Raw genomic sequence first — 23,200 nt, 5'->3', positions numbered from 1 at the left:
CTATTCCTCCACGCCTTGGTATCACCGATACCTTTCACGTTTCCCTCTTAAAGCCCGTTCATTTGTCCCGGTTTTCTGAGTCATCTGCCGGGACATCGGGTTCATCAACGGATGAGTTTGAGGTGAATGCTATCGTGGGGTTCAAGGTGGTACGTGGCAAGAAATTTTATCTGGTGGTTGGAAGGGTCACGGTCCAGTGGATAGAACCTGGGAGCCTGTGGAGCACATTCGGGCTCTGCTGCTCATTGCAGCTTTTGAGTATAGAGAGGCTCAAGGAGGGGGGCCCTAGGAGGGGGGGTAATGTTAGGAGTCGAGTTTCCTCTGCTGCACAGGGGGTCTCGGTCCATGTCTGCTGCGGTCTCCCATTCTCCATTGGCCGCAGTGGAGCCTGCTCAGCAGAGACGTCGGTCCCAGCGTCTCACTGAGCCTGATTCTGTGCAAAGGATTACTGCTGCCTCTCCAGGCTCTGCTATTGTACCATGCACTGATCTGCGGTGAGCAGGCTTTTCTGGGACTAAGTCCTGCTTTGCACACACTGAGCATGCCCAGGGTAAGATCTCTCAGGGGAGATCAAGGGTCACATGCTCAGGTACTGCAGCCAAATCTATTGGTCCTTCTAGGAAGGTCCTGTAGGTACACAGGCTCTGTGGCAGTCTCTCATTGGTCCTTTTTAGGAAGGTCCTGTACGTGCTGCAGCTATTTAAGGCTCGCATGGCCGCACGGCCATGCGCTAGTATCTTCCAAAGTTACGTGCTTTGCGCCACTGTGGTCATGTGCTTGAATGTGTTCAGGGACCCGGCTGAAATAAGCCCCTAGAATGCTGGCACCTCCGGCGAGGAGATTGTGTATGAGTGTATTCAGGGACCTGGCTGAAATAAGCCCCTAGAATGCTGGCACCTCCGGCGAGGAGTGTTGTGTGCATGCATGACCACTGACTGCTCTCATCTGGGTAGTTAGCCTGTGCCTCTGTGAGAGTCTAACAGGGCACCGAGCTTTGCTTTCTCAGCCGCTCTGTGAAGCTAACAGAGCTGGTTCATACCGCCATATTGTGCCGCCATTCACTTAGCAGCAGGATCTTTCCTGCACGGTGGATCCCGGGTTGCGAACACACCAATCCCATCAATAAATATATTCGGTGCGTTCCGCAAACCCTAACAGAGGAGAAAGAGACTAGAAAAGCAGCTTGTTGCAACTCTTTATTAGGGTACCTGTTGGGGGCTCTGTATTCACCTTAGTGTCTCTAAATGAGAGATAAATCTTTTCAAAGTGGTTGTTTCCTCCTCTTGCTAATTGACAACTTAGAAGCAACCATATCTTCCTCCTTAATTTGAGCTGTATAATACAGAAGAACATCTCATTATATAGCTGATATATGACAATATTCTGTTTGGAGGAAATTCATGCTCTTGCTGAAGGTTTAGAAATTTTTTGCCTGATTTCCGTTTTGCAGCACATTGGGATGCAATGATAAATTAATTTATCATGGTTTACTTTGAAGTTGACAACATTCTAGGAAACATAGTTGAATTGATTATTTGTTCACATTCCATAGACCAAAGATATGAAATAACATATAAACAGATAAGTAAATCTGTTTTAGACTAAATCTCAGCACATGGCTTCGTATACCATTCAGTTTCTTTATACATTCATCCCTATCCCTTCACAGAAGGTACATCCCAAAGGAGAGAATTTCATAATATTGAGATGATTATATACTCTGGTAAAATAAAGTAAAATTTGGATTGCTGCACAAAATTTGATAATGATTTAAGAAAAGGTTTATCAGTTAAATTACTGTTTTAATAAGAAGTAATTGGTCTTCTTTCAATTTTTCTTTTTTAAATGCTGTTTTTCTTTATAGTTTTTTTCTATTTCTAATTTAATGCTAATTGTAGGCAGAAATGAGAATTGATATTTTTTTCTTTTTCCACTATGAAAAACATCTTTGATGCCCAATTTATGACAGAAATTGCTCAAAATTCCTCATAAAAATCTCTATGAAAACATATTTAAAGGATAATAATGAGTAAATCAATTCCAAGCACATCAAATGTGCCTCAAATTTTGCAAGATAAATCATTATTCTGAATCTGAATTGTTTTATAATTTGCTTAATGTGAAAGATGAAAAAAAATGGTTTAGTATCTACTGGGCCACCTTCGTCATCCTCAAGCAACTGGCCATCTCTGCCGTGTTTGATGCCTTCAGACAACATCATGTGTATCACTACCCAAATCAAGATATCAATGCAGGAGGTAGTAGAAAAGGTGGACTTTGAAAGAAACTGAAGATCTCCCACTGAAAATTGGACCAAAGAAGACAACTGTACTGTGCTGTAGGAGTGAGGATAATTTTATTTTTTTTAACCTATGTTTATTTTGTTCTAAGGTCTCATATGCCTAATGAAGAGACCTGAGTAAATCTCAAAAGCTTGCAATTTGTTACCTTCTTCTCAGTTAGCCATTAAAAGGAATCAACCACTGAGGACACTCAATTCTAAATATTTTTGTATCTACTGGGTAACATGGTACAAATATATTTATCTTTTCTAGACTCAGGAAGATATCTGTATGAAATAAAAGTTAATATGTTATTATTAAGTTATTTATTTGAATGTGTTACTGCATGATGATTGTGTAAAAAGTTTGTCATAAAACCTATAGAGAATAGTTTTTATGTAAATTTTAGTGAAATTTTCTAGTACAGAGCTCATATATTAAATTAAGACAACAAATAATTAATTAATAACAATGTTATATTTGGTTGAGCCATTTCTAAAGAATTTTTTAACCTTTTAGTTCTGTTGCAAAATTTATAAATTTAATACCTTCATTTTCAAATTAGTTAATTACTTTGTAATATGAAGCAGAATGAATTTCACTGCAAAATTATTTTTTTCTTCTTAACACATTTGCTTAAGTGATTATCTGGCTCTATGGGGGCCATCTGCTTTAGCATCAATGACATGAATCACCTCCTGTCATTACTAGATGTGCTAAACATGTTGGAATATTGCTATTCTAGTATGCTGCCAATATTTTTGCAAGGTATCCTTCTGCTTTGCCATTCATTTCTTAATTTATGAAAAGAAACACTAATAATTTTGAAATGTAATATATAGAAAATACATTTTAAATTAAAGTTATGATTTTAAAATGTTGAGATGTAGAAGAATGACAATCAGTAAAATATTTATACAATAGTTTCTGAAAAATAAATATCCCATTGAGCAATTACCAAGCAACACTCACATAAGCAGCTTTTAAATGTTGTAAATTTGTTTTATAACAAATGTATAGTCAGAAATGTCAAATTTTTATTATAAGCATTAAAGAAAAATTCATTTTCATTTTCTCCTCCTCTTTTTCCAAGAGCCATAACTCTTTCAGTTCTATGTCCACATAGCTATACGAGGGCTTGTTTCTTGCAGGATGAGTTATATTTTTCAATGATATCCTTAATGCTATTACAAAATGCAAAGGAGTGGGCCAAGTGCTGTGAAAGGCTCACCAAAGCTATGCCACTCTTAACTGATCAGCACATGCAGCACAACTATACATTTAATCTGTGTGGTAGAGCATGGAGACATGGTCTCCTTGCACTACCACTCTCCACTCTATAGACCACAGGTGGCTTTAAGCCTGCAGTTTGCAGAACAGCTGAGGCACCAATGCATGTACAAGACATGAGAGATCTGGTGGGGTGACATCACTGTGCCATGCTATAACTCTGGCATTCTGTATTTGCGCAGACACTTTGGTCCGCCGGGATCTTGCAGGTGGACATGTCAGGATCCTGAATTAGATGAGTATGTGATATTTTTTATTTTAATTAAAACTTGGGGAATCATAAGCAATAGGGGGCAACCATACAATGTGGGCGATACTGGGGGAGCCTTAACCCTTTCAAGACATGCACCGTACAAGTACTGCGCATGTCGTGTCTCCCCTTTTGATGTGGGCTCCGGCGGTGAGCCCACATCAAAGTCGCGACATGTCAGCTGTTTTGTACAGCTGACATATGCGCGCAATAGCGGCGGGTGAAATCGCTATTCACCCGCCGCTATTAACCTGTTAAATGCCGCTGTCAAACGCAGACAGCAGCATTTAACTGGCGCTTCCGGCCGGGCGGCCGGAATTGACGTCATCGCCGACCCCTGTCATATGATCGGGGGTCGGCGATGCATCAGGATGGTAAACATAGAGGTCCTTGAGACCTCTATGCTTACTAATGCCGGCCTGCTGTGAGCGCCCCCCTGTGGTCGGCGCTCACAGCACACCTGCAATTCAGCTACATAGCAGCGATCTCATGATCGCTGCTATGTAGCTGAGCCAATTGAGTGGTGCCAGCTTCTAGCCTCCCATGGAGGCTATTGAAGCATGGCACAAGTAAAAAAAAAGTTTTTAAAAATATGAAAAAAACATACAAAATATAAAAGTTTAAATCACCCCCCTTTCGCCCCATCCTAAATAAAACAATAAAAAAAAATCAAACCTACACGTATTTGGTATTGCCACGTTCAGAATAGCCAGATCTATCAATAAAAAAAGCATTAACCTGATCGCTAAACAGTAAGCAAAAAAAAAAATCGAAACGCCAGAATTACAATTTTTTGGTCGCCGCGACATTGCATTAAAATGCAATAACAGGCGATCAAAAGAACGCATCAGCACAAAAGTGATATTATTAAAAACATCAGCTCGGCACGCAAAAAATAAGCCCTCACCTGACCCCAGATCACGAAAAATGGAGATGCTTCGGGTATCGGAAAATGGCACTTTTTTTTTTTTTTTTTTTAAGCAAAGTTTTGAATTTTTTTTCACCACTTGGATAAAAAATAACCTAGACATGTTAGGTGTCTATGAACTCGTAATGACGTAGAGAATCACAATGGCAGGTTAGTTTTAGCATTTAGTGAACCTAGCGAAAAAGCCAAACAAGAAACAAGTGTGGGATTGCACTTTTTTTGCAATTTTACCGCACTTGGATTTTTTTCCCCGTTTTCTAGTAAAATACATGGTAAAACCAATGGTGTCATTCAAAAGTACAACTCGTCCCACAAAAAATAAGCCCTCACATGGCCATATTGACTGAAAAATAAAAAAGTTATGGCTCTGGGAAAGAGGGAAGTGAAAAAAGAAAACGCAAAAACGAAAAAGGCCGCGACTTGAAGGGGTTAAACAGTGTAGTGCGGCACTCATAGGGGCTACTGTGTAGGGGCTATTATACAGTATAGGAGCTAATGTGGGGACCATTATATGGCATGTAAGGTAATGTTGGTGCTATTATACAGTTTGGGTGCTAATGTGGGTGTTAGAATCTGTTTAGTTTGTTACTATCCGCCATTATCTTGTGGAGTTCTGGCTGGTGGTCTTTTTCCTCTGGTGCTGGATTTGTCTTTGGTCAGGTGTTTGTTTCACTCTTTATTAACCAGCATCTGCCTCCCAGTCCTTGCTGGACAACAGTGTCAATCTGCTTGAGCTCTAGCTTGGTGCTTTGCTTAGTGTTCTGTGTGTGTTATTTGTGCAGTACTGGTACCTTTGGTTCTGCTACCCTTAGTTTCTGTTTTCTATTGGTTTCTGTAGCCTTCTCTGTGTTTTCTATTAGGAGGTGACCCATTTTTGTACCCAGTCCTTAGTTCTTTTAGCCCTTCCCTTTATCTATAAGTCTTCGCTTGAGATTAACCTAGGATCGTCGGTGGGTCTATTCACAAGGAATGGGTCACCCACTCCATCGTAGGGTTTCAGCCTAGTCATAGTGCAAGGTCAGTTTTCCCCCTTCTACCTTAGTCCTGTGTTGCAGATCCGTAACAGTGGGGGCCATTATACAGTTTAAGGACTAATGCGAGGGCCATTATACAGTTTGGGGACTAATGTGGGGAACATTATACAGTTTAGAGATTACCGTGGAGGCAGTCACACAGTGTCAAGCCTACTGTGGAGGCTCTTATACTGCATCAGAGGCTATCATACATTGTAGGGACGTCTGTTGGGGTCTTCATAAAGTATGGGGACATTATTCAACATGGGAGCTAATGTGAGAACCATTACACAGTTTGGGACCTACTTTGGGTGCAATCATTCAGCATGGGGACTACTGTGGGGGCCACTATACAGTGTGAAAGATTATGAAGGTACCTTTCTACAGTTTGAGGACTACTATTGGGCTATTATACAGCATGGGGGCAATTATACAGTGTGGGATCTACTGCAAGGGCCATTATGTGATGTTATGTCTACTTTGGCAATCTTTATACAGTTTTTTGGAGTCAAGTGGGGGCATAATACTGTATATACAGGAGCTGTGGTCCCACCATACTGGGTGTTGGGAAGATGTGGGCCTACGATACTGTGTATAGGGAAGCTGTCAGGGCATTTTATTGTGTGTATGGAAGCTGTGAGTCCTTCATATTGTATATAGTGGAGGTGTGGGGATATTATACTCTGTATAAGGGAGATGTGGGCCCACCATACTGTGTATATGGGAATATATATTGATGGACTAAGTAGACATTATTAAATGTTATTTGGGCACTTAAAAAGTATTATTGTTATAGGAGCACTTGGAGATTTGTGGCAGTCAAAGGGGCAAAATGTGGACATTGCATTCTAAGACATTTGAATAGGGCATTACATTTCTAGGGATGCAATTTTCCCATCTTGAGGGCACAATGGGAGAATTATACCTTTGAAAATGTAACAGTGGTGGGCTTTACTATGTGTGGCAGTTAGTTGAGTACTGTTTGTGTGCCAAAGAATAAGTTCAGTAACAGGGATATGTAAGGCAGCAGTGGTTCAGTATTGGTGTGTATTAGTAGGATGAGGAGTTTGTGCAGAGGTGCAGAGGGAGAATAGATTGGGATGGTTCTGGAGATCTGAGAAGTAAAATATGTCTTTGTTAAAATCTTTTTAGACTAGTACTCGGGTATCGGCCGATACTTGCGGTATCGGAATTCCGATACCGAGTTCCGATATTTCTGCGATATCGGAAGTCCCCACAGTGCAAAAATCACTATAATGGAAAGTGGGCGGTGCGTGGGCGGAGACTGCGTGTCTCTGTGCGGGCGGGGTCTGTGCGAGTGTACGTGCCTGCTGGGGGGTCTGTGCGGCCTCTCCGGGGTCTGTACGGCCTGCCGGGGGGTCTGTGCGGCCTCTCCGAGTTCTGTACAACCTGCCGGGGGGTCTGTGCATCCTCTCCGGGGTCTGTACGACCTGCCAGGGGGTCTGTGCGGCCTCTCCGGGGTCTGTACGACCTGCCGGGGGGTCTGTGCGGCCTCTCCGGATTCTGTACGACCTGCCGGGGGGTCTGTGTGGCCTCTCCGGGGTCTGTACGACCTGCCGGGGGGGTCTGTGTGGACTGCCTGGGGTCTTTATGTCTGTGCAGGCATCGTCCGATGGGACTACAAGTCCCATCGGACGATGCCTGCTGCACTGACAGTGATTGACACATTAGCCAATGATGGTTTTATTTTTTATTTTTTATTTTTAATTTGGTACTTGTCCTTATATGTTTAATATTTACACTTGTGACCTTGCAGAGGGACCTTTTTAAAGAAATCTTCGGGACGTCATCCCTGATACTTGAGCCGGACCTGTAGTAAATACTTATACCATCTTTTCCATCCAATTATCCTGGTCTGGAGAACACTTCAGAGGACCTTTATTGGGACCAGCAGAGATTGAACTATTACCTGATTGGAAATTGAAAACTATACTCTGTACCACTTACAACATCCCTGCTTTATTACCACACTCTGAATATTTATCCTATGTTTGTATTTGGGTTTTTACTCTATATTTGTACCAGCAGTATCTCCGGTCTGGCCCACTGGTTTCAATCTTATTCATTAGTGATGCAGCGGTTGTGCGCATGCGCGCCGCGGCCCGGGTTACCTGTTGTGCATCGGCGCGTCTCTTTGCCCTGCTCGCACGCCTGGGGATTCCATTTTGGCTCCCCGCGCGTGCGCAGTAGCGCGTGATGCTCCGGCGCATCTCCAGGACCTGTGGTTCGCGGTGCGCATGCGCCGCTTTATAACCACTCTGATTGGTCCAAAATGGACATGTGACACATCCTTTGACCTTAAAAGGTCCTTCTATCAAGCAAACTAACACTCCCTTGATAAAGCGGTCAATTAGTGACGTGAAACGCGCGTCGGGGGGCTTCTTTTCCAACAACCGTCCTAGGACCCTCTAACCCTCGCCAGTGGTAAGTGCCTGCCAACTTTTCATCAAGCAATTAGTTTCCCCATTGTGGCAGTAGATTGGCTCTTTATTCTGGCAGCACACTTATCCCTCTGTGCCTTAGCACTATGCACATGCACTTTATATATGCACTGATAGGCGTCAAGGGACTAGGGTTATGAGAGGGCTATGGTTACCCCAGTGTGTTATTTCTGCACATGTACCTTTTTATCCTATTTATGTATAATGTCTAGTCTATGTTATGTGAATCTCTAATAAATTTGACATTTTTTCTACCTTACTTATACCTAGTATAACTCTTATTCCTCCAGTCACAATATGCTACATACATACATGCTACATACTACATACATGCTATATACATGCTACATACTACATACATACATGCTACATACATCCATACATACATGTTACATACATACTACATGCTACATACATACTACATACATACATGCTACATACATACTACATGCTACATACATGCTACATACTACATACATGCTACATGCATGCTACAAACATACTACATGCATACATACTGCATACATACATACATACAATACATACATATAGACATACAGTACATTAAACATAGATTACATACTCACCATTACTTGTCACTTTGTTCCCCGAAGCCAGTGTCATCTGTAAAAAATGTGAAAAAAACAAACAACCAATATACTCCCTGTCCGCAGAAATCCACGAGTGTCCCACGACGATCTCCCATGGAGAGCAGCAGCATCAGATAATGCGACTGCTCTCCAGGGGCTCCAGGAATACAATGATGGGAGGAAGGTATGCATCCGCCACTGTATTCCTCCGTCGCTGTAAGAAAAAAAGTCCCTAGTCTCACTTTATGGCATTGCTGTATGAGACATCCCATGCAGCAATTGCCATAAAGTGACACTTTGAACTCAGGTAACCTCAGTGATGCACTGCAGGAGCCATTGTCTCCTGTCAGTGTGTCACTGATGGTCCTATAGAGCAGTGACATCACCCAATGTCACTGTTCTATAGGGGAGATCGTCGTGGGACACTCGTTATTAATTGGACTACGGCGGACAGGTAGTATGCGGTTTATTATTTTAAGTTTTTTGCAGGCACTGAAGTATGGTAAGTATGGTGAAATGAAGAATATTAAAATACTTTTTCCTAATTCCTAATGTGTGTGTGTTTTATTAACCCTTTTCTTACTATTGGATTAATAACGGATAGGCGTCTTATTAACGCCTCTCCGTTAATAACTCGGCTTAATGTCACCTTACAATAGCAAGGTGACATTAACCCCTTATTACCCCATATCCCACCGCTACACGGGAGTGGGTAGAGAGGGGCTAAGTGCTGGAATTGGCGCATTTTACAGATGCGCCATCTCCGGGGCAGCTGCGGACTGGTATTTGTAGCCGGGGGGGCAATATCCATGGCCCCTCTCTAGGCTATGAATATCAGCCCACAGCTGTCTGCGTAGCCTTTCTGGCTATAAAATATAGGGGGACCCCACGTAATTTTTTGGGGGGGTCCCCCTATTTTAATAGCCAGTAAAGGCTACGCAGACAGCTGCGGGCTGATATTCATAGCAGGCTACAAATATTGGCCCCCGGCCGTCGGATTTCCCCCTCTGGCGCAGAAAATTGCGCAGGAGCCCACGCCGTTTTTTTCCGTTTTTTTTTTTTTTTTACTCAACACTCATAAAGGCCTCTTTCACCCTTGCATCAGTACGGGTCCGTCGCTATGCGTCGGGCCGACGTACCGACGCACGTTGTGAAATTTGTACACGACGTGGGCAGCAGTGTTGTGAATTCTGCTTTTGGGTTCCCTCCGGTGGTAGTAGGTGGTAATGCAGTTGTCCCTGGGTTGCAGTCCTGGTCAGGTGTGTCTGCTGATTGCAGTTCTGACTGGGGTATTTAGGTGTGCAGGATTCATTAGTCCTTGCCAGTTGTCAATTGTTGTTGGGAGGTGTTGGACCTCTGCCTGGTTCCTCCTGTCATTCTGCCAAATCAGCAAAGATAAGTGTCTGTTTTTTTTTCCTGTGGCACACATGCTGTGTGCTTCACAATTCAGTGCTATTCTTTGTGTTTTCTTGTCCAGCTTAGATTGTGTCAGTATTTTCTCAGTCTTGCTGGATTCTCTGGAGTGGCAGATATACATTCCATGTCTTTAGTTAGATTGTGGAACTTTTTGTATTATCTGTTATGGATATTTTTGGAAGGGTTTTAATACTGACTGCCTACTAATCTGTCCTATCCTTTCCTATTTAGCTAGAGTGGCCTCTTTTGCTAAATCCTGTTTTCTACCTGCGTGTGTCTATTCTTCTCCTACTCACAGTCATTATTCGTGGGGGGCTGCCTATCCTTTGGGGGTCTGCTCTGAGGCAAGATAGCATTCCTATTTCCATCTATAGGGGTATTTAGTCCTCCGGCTGTGTCGAGGTGTCTAGGGTTTGTTAGGCACACCCCACGGCTACTTCTAGTTGCGGTGTTAGTTCAGGATTTGCGGTCAGTACAGGTTCCTCCGACTCCAGAGAAAGTTTTCATGCGGCTCCAAGGTCACCGGATCATAACAGTACAACTGGCCAATAATGAGTTAAATGCATCTCAGAAGAAGGGAAGAAAAGTGTTGAGCCATTTTTTTTCTGCAGTCTGTTTTGTCTTCTCTTCCCTCTTTATTTATGGGTGGCTGAGGAGTCTTGTGCCAGCATGGATGTTCAGGAATTAGCTTCTCGTGTAGACCAGCTTGCTGCTAGGTACAGGATATTTCTGAATAGATTGTTCAGACTCCTGCTTTAGAGCTGAAGATTCCTACTCCTGATTTGTTTTTTGGTGATAGGTCCAAATTTTTGGGTTTTAAAAACAATTGTAAACTGTTTTTTGCTCTGAGACCGCGATCCTCCGGTGATTCCATTCAGCAGGTTAAAATTGTCATCTCCCTGCTGCGTGGCGATCCACAGGATTGGGCATTTTCCCTGGAATCTGGGAATACGGCCTTGCTTAATGTAGATTCCTTTTTTCAGGCTTTAGGATTATTATATGATGAAACAAATTCTGTGGATCAAGCGGAGAAAACCTTGTTGGCCCTGTCTCAGGGTCAAGAGGCGGCAGAATTGTATTGTCAGAAATTTAGAAAATGGTCTGTGTTGACTAAATGGAATGATGATGCTTTGGCGGCAATTTTCAGAAAGGGTCTTTCTGAATCCGTTAAAGATGTTATGGTGGGGTTTCCCACGCCTTCCGGTCTGAGTGATTCTATGTCTCTGGCCATTCAGATTGATCGGCGTTTGCGGGAGCGTCAAACTGTGCGTGCTGTGGCGTCGTCCTTAGAGCAAAGTCCTGAGCCAATGCAGTGTGATAGGATTTTGTCTAGAACGGAACGACAAGGATTCAGACGTCAGAATAGGTTGTCTTATTATTGTGGCGACGCTTCTCATGTCATTTCAGTCTGCCCTAAGCGGACAAAAAGGATCGCTAGTTCATTTACTATCAGTACTGTACAACCTAAATTTCTGTTATCGGTGTCCTTGATATGCTCATTGTCATCATTTTCTGTCATGGCGTTTGTGGATTCAGGTGCCGCCTTGAACTTAATGGATTTTGAGTTTGCCAGGCGTTGTGGTTTTCCCTTGCAGCCTTTGCAGAACCCTATTCCTTTAAGGGGGATTGATGCTACACCTTTGGCTAAAAATAAGCCCCAGTTTTGGACACAGGTGACCATGCACATGGCGCCAGCCCTTTAGGAAGATTGTCGATTTCTGGTGTTGCATAATTTGCATGATGTTATCGTGCTGGGTTTCCCGTGGTTGCAGGTACATAATCCTGTGTTGGATTGGAAATCTATGTCTGTGACTAGTTGGAGTTGTCAGGGGGTTCATAATGATGTTCCTATGATGTCAATCTCCTCTTCTTCCTCTTCTGAAATTCCAGAGTTTTTGTCTGATTTTCAGGATGTATTCGATGAGTCCAAGTCCAGTTCCCTTCCACCGTTTGTGCCTGAACATACCGCCATGCGGAGTTATGTTAAGGAGTCTTTGGAGAAATTGCATATTCGTCCATCTTCTTCACCCTTGGGAGCAGGTTTTTTTTTGTTGCTAAGAAGGATGGCTCCTTGAGACCTTGTATTGATTATCGCCTCTTGAATAAGATCATGGTCAAGTTTCAATACTCTTTACCTTTGCTTTCCGATTTGTTTGCTAGGATTAAGGGGGCTAGTTGGTTTACGAAGATTGACCTTCGGGGGGCATATAATCTTGTTCGTATTAAGCAGGATGATGAATGGAAAACTGCGTTTAATGCGCCTGAAGGCCATTTTGAATACCTTGTGATGCCATTCGGGCTCACTAATGCTCCATCTGTTTTTCAATCCTTCATGCATGATATCTTCCGGACTTATATTGATAAATTCTTGATTGTATATTTGGACGATATTTAGATTTTTTCCGATAATTGGAAGTCTCATGTGGAACAGGTCAGGATGGTATTTCAGATCCTTCGTGACAATGCTTTGTTTGTGAAGGGGTCTAAGTGTCTCTTTGGGGTGCAGAAGGTTTCTTTTTTGGGCTTTATTTTTTCTCCCTCATCTATGGAGATGGATCCGGTTAAGGTTCAGGCCATTCATGATTGGATTCAACCCACATCCGTGAAGAGCCTTCAGAAATTTTTGGGTTTTGCAAATTTTTATTGCCGGTTCATTGCTAACTTCTCCAGCGTGGTCAAACCCTTGACTGATTTGACGAAAAAAGACGCTGATGGGGCGAATTGGTCCTCTGCGGCTGTCTCTGCCTTTCAGGAGCTTAAACGCCGATTTACTTCTGCTCCGGTGTTGCGCCAACCAGATGTTTCTCTTCCGTTTCAGGTTGAGATTGATGCTTCTGAGATTGGGGCGGGGGCCGTTTTGTCTCAGAGGGATTCTGTTTTTTCTTTGATGAAACCGTGTGCCTTCTTCTCCCGCAAGTTTTTGCCTGCTGAACGCAATTATGATGTCGGCAATTGGGAGTTGTTGGCTTTAAAGTGGGCGTTTGAGGAGTGGCGACATTGGCTTGAGGGAGCTAAGCACCGTATTGTGGTCCTGACCGATCATAAGAATTTGATTTACCTCAAGTCTGCCAAACGGCTGAGTCCTAGACAGGCTCGATGGTCCTTGTTTTTTTCCCGTTTTGATTTCGTTGTTTCATATCTTCCGGGTTCTAAGAATATTAAGGCTGATGCCCTTTCTAGGAGTATTTTGCCTGATTCTCCAAGGTCCTTGAACCGGTCGGCATTTTGAAAGAAGGGGTGGTCCTTTCTGCCATTTCCCCTGATTTACGGCGGGTTCTTCAGGAATTTCAGGCTGATAGACCTGACCGCTGTCCTGTGGGGAAATTGTTTGTTCCTGACAGATGGACTAGTAGAGTGATTTCTGAGGTTCACTGTTCTGTGTTGGCTGGTCATCCTGGTATTTTTGGTACCAGAGATTTGGTTGGTAGGTCCTTTTGGTGGCCTACCTTGTCACGTGATGTGTGTTCTTTTGTGCAGTCCTGTGGGACTTGTGCGCGGGCCAAGCCTTGTTGTTCCCGTGCTAGTGGGTTACTTTTGCCATTGCCGGTCCCTGAGAGGCCCTGGACGCATATTTCTATGGATTTTATTTCTGATCTTCCGGTTTCCCAGAGGATGTCGGTTATCTCGGTTGTTTGTGACCGGTTTTCTAAGATGGTTCATTTGGTGCCTTTGCCTAAATTGCCTTCCTCTTCAGAGTTGGTTCCATTGTTTTTTTAGCATGTGGTTCGTTTGCATGGTATTCCGGAGAATATTGTGTCCGACAGAGGTTCCCAGTTTGTTTCTAGGTTTTGGCGGGCCTTTTGTGCTAGGCTGGGCATTGATTTGTCTTTTTCTTCTGCATTTCATCCTCAGACAAATGGCCAGACCGAGCGAACTAATCAGACTTTGGAGACTTATTTGAGATGCTTTGTGTCTGCCGATCAGGATGATTGGGTGGCCTTTTTGCCATTGGCCGAGTTTGCCCTTAATAATCGGACTAGTTCGGCTACTTTGGTTTCGCCTTTTTTTTGTAATTTTGGTTTCCATCCTCGTTTTTCTTCTGGGCAGTTTGAGCCTTCTGACTGTCCTGGTGTGGATTCTGTGGTTGACAGGTTGCAGCAGATTTGGGCTCATGTGGTGGACAATTTGGTGTTGTCTCAGGAGGAGGCTCAACGTTTTGCTAACCGTCGTCGGTGTGTTGGTTCCCGACTTCGGGTTGGGGATTTGGTTTGGTTGTCTTCCCGTCATGTTCCTATGAAGGTCTCTTCCCCTAAGTTTAAGCCTCGGTTTATTGGTCCTTATAGGATTTCTGAGATTATTAATCCGGTGTCTTTTCGATTGGCGCTTCCGGCCTCTTTTGCTATCCATAATGTCTTCCATAGATCTTTATTGCGGAAATATTGGGTGCCCGCTGTTCCCTCTGTTGATCCTCCGGCCCCTGTTTTGGTTGATGGGGAGCTGGAGTATGTGGTTGAGAAGATTTTGGATTCTCGTTTTTCGAGGCGGAGGCTTCAGTACCTTGTCAAATGGAAGGGTTATGGCCAGGAGGATAATTCTTGGGTTTTTGCTTCTGATGTCCATGCTGCTGAACTGGTCCGTGCCTTTCATCTGGCTCATCCTGATCGGCCTGGAGGCGCTGGTGAGGGTTTGGTGACCCCTCCTCAAGGGGAGGGTACTGTTGTGAATTCTGCTTTTGGGTTCCCTCCGGTGGTAGTAGGTGGTAATGCAGTTGTCCCTGGGTTGCAGTCCTGGTCAGGTGTGTCTGCTGATTGCAGTTCTGACTGGGGTATTTAGGTGTGCAGGATTCATTAGTCCTTGCCAGTAGTCAATTGTTGTTGGGAGGTGTTGGACCTCTGCCTGGTTCCTCCTGTCATTCTGCCAAATCAGCAAAGATAAGTGTCTGTTTTTTTTTTCCTGTGGCACACATGCTGTGTGCTTCACAATTCAGTGCTATTCTTTGTGTTTTCTTGTCCAGCTTAGATTGTGTCAGTATTTTCTCAGTCTTGCTGGATTCTCTGGAGTGGCAGATATACATTCCATGTCTTTAGTTAGATTGTGGAACTTTTTGTATTATCTGTTGTGGATATTTTTGGAAGGGTTTTAATACTGACCGCCTAGTAATCTGTCCTATCCTTTCCTATTTAGCTAGAGTGGCCTCTTTTGCTAAATCCTGTTTTCTACCTGCGTGTGGCTATTCTTCTCCTACTCACAGTCATTATTCGTGGGGGGCTGCCTATCCTTTGGGCAAGATAGCATTCCTATTTCCATCTATAGGGGTATTTAGTCCTCCGGCTGTGTCGAGGTGTCTAGGGTTTGTTAGGCACACCCCACGGCTACTTCTAGTTGCGGTGTTAGTTCAGGATTTGCGGTCAGTACAGGTTCCACCGACTCCAGAGAAAGTTTTCATGCGGCTCCAAAGTCACCGGATCATAACACAGTGGATGCAGTTTTTCAACGCATCCGCTGCCCATTCTGAAGTGTGGGGAGGAGGGGGCAGAGTTTCTGCTGCGCATGCGTGGTAGAAAATGGCGGACGCGATGGACAAAAAAACGTTCACTTGAACGTTTTTTCGTGCCGACGGTCTGCCAAAACTCGACGGATCCTTTGCACGACGGACACGACGTGTGGCCATTCGTCGCGATCCGTCGCTAATACAAGTCTATGGGAAAAAAACGCATCCTGCGAGCACATTTGCAGGATCAGTTTTTTTCCGCCAGATCCGTTTATTTCCGTTGGATCCGTTTTTTTTCCGCCAGATCTGTTTTTTTCCACCGGATCCATTTTTTCCACCAGATCCGGTTTTTTTCCGCCGGATCCGTTTTTTTCTCATAGAGTTGTATTAGCACTAGATTGCGCCTGATGGCCACATGTTTCATCCGTTTTTTGCAGGATCCGTCAAAAAAGCTGTTTCCGCTGGACGGAAAACACATAGGAACGGTTTTTGTCCGTTTTTTCATGCATGTTTCCATTCAAATCATGCACATTTTCTGTTTATTTTCCAAAAGCCTCATCAAAACCTGCATCAAAACTGCACCAAAAACTGCATCAAAAACCGCACCAAAAACCTGCACCAAAAACAGCACCAAAAACTGCATCAAAAACCTGCACCAATAACTGCTCCAAAAACCTGCACCAAAAAATTGCATCAAAAATTGCATCAAAAACAGCATAAAAAACCGCATCAAAAACCGCATCAAAACTGCACCAGTTTTTTATGCAGTTTTTGGTGCAGTTTTTGGTGCAGGTTTTTGGTGCGGTTTTTGAGGCTATGTTCACACGATGCGTTTTTTGCTGCGGATCCGCAGCGGATTTTCCGCTGCGGATCCGCATCCTTTTTCCATGCAGGGTACAGTACAATGTAACCCAATGGAAGAAAGAAACCGCTGTTCCCACGTTCCTTTTTTCCGCTGGAAAATCCGCGCTGATTTTCTGCGAAAAAAAAAAGTACCATGTCAATTCTTTCTGCGGATTCCGCTGCTGTTTTCCACCTGCACCAATAGGAAAAAGCAGCTGGAAACCCGCAGTGGAATCCGCAGTAGAAAAAGGACTGAAAACCGCAGTGAAAACCACTGCAGGTTTTGCACTGCGGTTTTCAGAAATCAGGACCTGAAAAATCCGCAGGGAAAAAAGGATCATGTGAACAAGGCCTGAAGCAGTTTTTGGTGCAGGTTTGTGGTGCGGTTTTTGATGCAGTTTTTGGTGCTGTTTTTGATGTAGCTTTTTGGTGCGGTTTTTGATGCTGTTTTTGATGCAGTTTTTGGTGCTTTTTTTGATGCAGGTTTTTGGTGTGGTTTTTGATGCAGTTTTTGGTGCAGGTTTGTAGTGCGGTTTTTGATGCAGTTTTTGGTGCTGTTTTTGATGTAGCTTTTTGGTGCGGTTTTTTTTACTGTTTTTGATGCAGTTTTTGGTGCTTTTTTTGATGTAGGTTTCTGGTGCGGTTTTTGATGCGGTTTTCGATGCAGTTTTTGGTGCAGTTTTGATGCAGTTTTTGGTGCAGGTTTTTGGTGCGGTTTTTGATGCAGTTTTTGGTGCAGGTTTATGGTGCGGTTTTTGATGCAGTTTTTGGTGCTGTTTTTGATGTAGCTTTTTGGTGCGGTTTTTGATGCTGTTTTTGATGCAGTTTTTGGTGCTTTTTTGATGCAGGTTTTTGGTGCGGTTTTTGATGCGGTTTTCGATGCAGTTTTTGGTGCAGTTTTGATGCAGGTTTTGGTGCAGTTTTTGGTGCAGGTTTTTGGTGCGGTTTTTGATGCAGTTTTTGGTGCAGGTTTGTGGTGCAGTTTTTGATGCAGTTTTTGGTGCTGTTTTTGATGTAGCTTTTTGGTGCGGTTTTTGATGCTGGTTTTGATGCAGTTTTTGGTGCTTTTTTTGATGCAGGTTTTTGGTGCGGTTTTTGATGCAGCTTTTGGTGCAGTTTTGTTGCAGGTTTTGATGAGGTTTTTGGAAAATAAATAAACAGAAAATGTGCATGATTTGAATGGAAACATGCATGAAAAAAATGGACAAAACCCGTTCCTATGTGTTTTCCATCCGGCGGAAACAGCTTTTTTGACGGATCCTGCAAAAAACGGATGAAACTTATGGCCATCAGGCGCAATCCGGCGCTAATACAACTCTATGAGAAAAAAACGGATCTGGCAGAAAAAAACGGATCCGGCAGGAAAAAATGGATCCGGTGGAAAAAAAAACGGATCTGGTGGAAAAAAATGGATCCGGTGGAAAAAAACAGATCTGGTGGAAAAAACCAGATCCGACTGAAAAAACGGATCTGGCGGAAAAAAACAGATCCTGCAAATGTGCTCGCAGGATGCATTTTTTCCCCATAGACTTGTATTAGCGACGGATCACGACGAATGGCCACACGTCGCGTCCGTCCTGCAACGGATCCGTCGTGCTTTGGCGGACCGTCGGCACAAAAAACGTTCAAGTGAACGTTTTTTGTCCGTCACGTCCGCCATTTTCTACCGCGCAAGCGCAGCAAAAACTCTGCCCCCTCCTCCCCGCACTTCAGAATGGGCAGCGGATGCGTTGAAAAACTGCATCCACTGCCCACATCGTGAACAAATTTCACAACTTGCGTCGGTACATCGGCCCGACACATAGCGACGGACCCGTACCAACGCAAGGGTGAAAGAGGCCTTTATGAGCATTGAATTAAAAAAAAAAAAAAAGACGGAAAAAAAGGGCGTGGGCTCCCGCGCAATTTTCTGCGCTAGAGGGGGAAAGCCGACGGCCGGGGGCCAATAATTGTAGCCTGCTATGAATATCAGCCCACAGCTGTCTGCGTAGCCTTTACTGGCTATTAAAATAGAAGCACTGCTCTATAGGACCCTCAGTGACACACTGACAGGAGACAATGGCTCCTGCAGTGCATCACTGAGGTTACCTGAGTTCAAAGTGTCACTTTATGGCAATTGCTGCATGGGAAAATGTCTCATACAGCAATGCCATAAAGTGAGACTAGGGACTTTTTTTTACAGTGGCGGAGGAATACAGTGGCGGAAGGATACCTTCCTTCCGTCATTGTGTTCCTGGAGCCCCTGGAGAGCAGTCGCATTATCTGATGCTGCTGCTCTCCACGGGAGATCGTCGTGGGACACTCGTGGATTTCTGCGGACAGGGAGTATATTGGTTGTTTGTTTTTTTCACATTTTTTACAGATGACAATGGCTTCGGAGATCAAAATGACAAGTATTGGTGAGTATGTAATCTATGTTTAATGTAATGTATGTCTATATGTATGTATTGTATGTCATGTATGCAGTATGTATGTAGCATGTATGTAGTATGTATGGATGTATGTAGTATGTATGTATGTATGTAGTATGTATGTAGCATGTATGTAGTATGTATGTAGCCTGTATGTAGCATGTATGTAGTATGTAGCATGTATGTATGTAGCATGTATGTATGTAGCATGTATGTATGTATAGCCCACCGAGGAAGCTCTAAAATGTGAAACACGCGTCGGGGCCATCCATTAGGACACCTGGCACAGTCTGCACACGTGGGTAAGCACATCATATGGCCCGTGGTTTAGCCATAATACTTTTTTTCTAGGCAGGTTGCAATATGGGTGGGAGTGAGTGTAGACAGGCGGTATTCTTACAGAAAGGGTTACTGGTCATTTAGTTTAATACTGCTGTCTCCCTTCCCCACTTCATTACATATGCATATATACATTACCTTGCAAACCTTGCCGCTTCATGTGGTTTACTGCAGGCTTTACACAGTCCTGCGAGTGCACCCTTACACATTCTTCATTGTGTGCATATCTGTGTTGGTGTTCTTTCCTAGTCATGCACCTTAAGCCTCAATACGTGTTGTTTTATGTGTTTATATTTTTCTGATAAAAATTATTAATTTTAGATCTATTGATTGTGTCATGCATTATTGAGATGGGGCATTATGCTCTTTGGAGTCTATAGGTTTATACATGTATGTATGTATGTAGCATGTATGTATGTATGTAGCATGTATGTATGTATGTAGCATGTATGTGTGTATAATGTATGTATGTAGCATGTATGTATGTAGCATGTATGTATGTAGCAGGTAGCATGTATGTATGTATGTATGTAGCATGTATGTATGTATATATGTAGCATGTATGTATGTAGTATATAGCATGTATGTATGCATGTAGAATGTATGTATGTAGCATGTATGTAGTATGTAGCATATGTATGTAGCATGCATGTATGTAGTATGTAGCATGTATGTATGTATGTAGAATGTATGTATGTAGCATGTATGTGGCATGTGTGTATGTAGCATGTATGTATGTATGTATGTAGCATGTATGTATGTATGTAGAATGTATGTTTGTATGTATGTATGTATGTAGCATGTATGGAGTATTTTTTTTTCATTCAACACATTAGCCGGATGATGGGACTACAACTGTCCCATCATTGGCTAATGTGTCAATCACTGTCAGTGTAGCAGGCATAGCCCGATGGGATTTGTAGTCCCATCGAACGATGCCCGCACTGAGACCCCCGCACGCAGCAGAGACCCCCCCATGCCGCAGAGACCCCCCACGCTGCAGAGACACCCCACGCCGCAGAGACCCCCCCACGCCCCAGAGAACCCCCCACCCCCCCATGCCACAGAGACCCCCCCACGCCGCAGAGACACCCCCCCACGCCGCAGAGACCCCCCCCATGCCGCAGAGACCCCCCAGCATGCCACAGAGACCCCCCATGCCGCAGAGACCCCCCACGCCACAGAGACCCCCCACGCCGCAGAGACCCCCCCACGCCGCAGAGACCCCCCAGCACGCCGCAGAGACACCCCCCACACCGCATCAAGCCCCGGCACGCCGCATCGAGCCTGGGCAGCCCGGATACAGCGCCGCATAGAATGAGATCCCTGGCAGGCCCGCACAGACCCCGCCCGCACACACAGACACTCAGTGTCCACCCACGCACCGCCCACGCACCGCCCACACTCTTCCCCCCTCCAGAACCCCATATAGAAGGACAGAAAGGGCTGATTTACATTCGGATACTTGTGTCCCATTCACTTGTATTGGTATCGGGTATCGGTATCGGCGATATCCGATATTTTTTGGATATCGGCCGATCCAATCCAATACCGATACTTATGAATATCGGAAGGTATCGCTCAACACTAGTCTCGTGTCTGCAAAAAGTCATCATGTTGATCTGGATCAGATGAAAAAGAGAAGAAAAATTATAGCTCAATATCCTATGTCATCTGGCCCAACCCCCGCTCAATGAAGGATTCACTAGATCTTCCCTTACAGATGTCTGTCCAACCTCTATTTAAAGACTTCCATTGAAGGAGAATTCACTTGCTTTATTTGCAGCCTGTTCCACTCAGTGATCACCCTCACTGTCAAAAAATTTTTTCTAATATCTATTGTGTCTCTTCCCATTCAATTTCATTCCATTGCTTCTAGTCTTTCCTTGTGCAAATGAGAATAAAGTTGATCCCTCTACTGTGTGACAGCCCTTCATATATCTTTAGTTAGCTCTTATGTCTCTTCTCAGTCTTCTCTTTTGCAATCTAAACATTCTCAAATCATCTAGCCGATCCTCATAGGACATTGTATGTTGACCGCTCACCATACTGGTCGCTCTTCTCTAAAACTTATTTATGACTACACTTTGGGTCCGATCATTAAGCCAGTTAATAATCCACCTAACAGTTGCCTTGTCTATTTCATACTTGGTCATTTTTTCAATAAGGATGATATGAGATACTTTGTCAAATGCTTTGCTGAAGTCAAGATATACTATATCCACTGTGTTTCCCGATACACCCTGTCATTGATTCTGTCAAAGAAGGAAATTAAGTTAGCCTGGCATGATTAATTAGTTACAAACTGATTCTGGCTCTGGTTAATCACTTCATCCATGTACTTGTATACATGTTGTTCAATAATTTCTTCAAAGATCTTTCATATTATAGAAGACACAGGCATATAGTTCCCTGCATTCACCTTCTTCCTTTTTCAAAGATATGAACATTTGGTTTTCTCCAGTCTTTTGGGACTTCTCCTGTTCTCCAAGAATTTTCAAAAATTATGGACAGTAGTTCAATAATTTCCTCTGTTTTTTCCTTCAGTACCCTATAATGTAATTCATCTGGGCCTTCAGAATGCAATTCATGTATGTTTGCTAAGTATTCCCTCACTATCTCTGTTTATAGATTACTAGATGGTAGCCTGATTCTAATGCATCGGGTATTCTAGAATATGTATGTAGTTTATTTATGGAGATTTTAGAATAATGCAATTTATACACAGGATTCGGCCGGCCGCCACCAAATAGTGAAGCGTGGTTCAAATCCTGCGCCAATTCGCGGCTGGACTGCACCTGTTGCTGATTGTTCGTGGCCAACCACGTAGTATATTGCACAGCCACGTAGTATATAACAGCCCACGTAGTAAATAGCACAGCCACGTAGTACATAGCACAGCCACATAGTATATTGCACAGCCACGTAGTACATAGCACAGCCACGTAGTATATAGCACAGCCCACAGAGTATATAGCACAACCACATAGTATATAACACCGCCCACAGAGTATATAGCACAGCCACATAGTATATAGCACAGCCCACAGAGTGTATAACAGCCCATGTAGCATATAACACAGCCATGTAGTTTATAACAGCCCATGCACACAGTATATAACACAGCCCACATAGTGTATAACACAGCCCACGTAGTGTATAACATAGCCCACGTAGTGTATAACACAGGCCACATAATATATAACAGACCACGTAGTGTATAACACAGCCCATGCAGTATATAGCACAGCCCACGTAGTATATAGCACAGCCACCTAGTATATTGCACAGCCACATAGTATATTGCACGGCCACGTAGTATATTGCACAACCCACGTAGTATATTGCACAGCCCACGTAGTATATTGCACAACCCATGTAGTATATTGCATAGCTTACGTAGTATATTGCACAGCCCACATAGTATATAGCACAGCCCACATAGTATATAGCACAGCCACCTAGTATATTGCACAGCCACATAGTATATTGCACGGCCACGTAGTATATTGCACAACCCACATAGTATATAGCACAGCCCATGTAGTATATTGCACAGCCCACATAGTATATTGCACAGCCCACGCAGTATATTGCACAGCCCATGTAGTATATAGCACAGCCCACATAGTATATTGCATAGCCCACGTAGTATATTGCACAGCCCACATAGTATATAGCAATGTGGGCATCAGAATTAAAATTAAAAAATAGTTATATACTCACCTTCTAACCTTCCATTGGCCCCCAGATCCAGGCAAAGCGTTTACCGATGGTCCTTGCGCGCTCCGGTCCCAAGAGTGCATTGCGGTCTCGTGAGACCGCTACGTCATCATCTCACGAGATCGCAATGCATGGAGCGGTCACCGGAGTGTCACAAGGAGTGGGAAAGGCCTGTTCTGGGGCAGACGGGTGGTGAGTAAATAACTATTTTTTATTTTTTTT

This window comes from Ranitomeya variabilis, chromosome 1, assembly GCF_051348905.1.
Source record: "Ranitomeya variabilis isolate aRanVar5 chromosome 1, aRanVar5.hap1, whole genome shotgun sequence".
Classification (NCBI taxonomy): Eukaryota; Metazoa; Chordata; class Amphibia; order Anura; family Dendrobatidae; genus Ranitomeya; species Ranitomeya variabilis.
The sequence above is the reverse complement of the archived record's forward strand: the minus strand, read 5'-3'. Positions refer to the sequence as shown.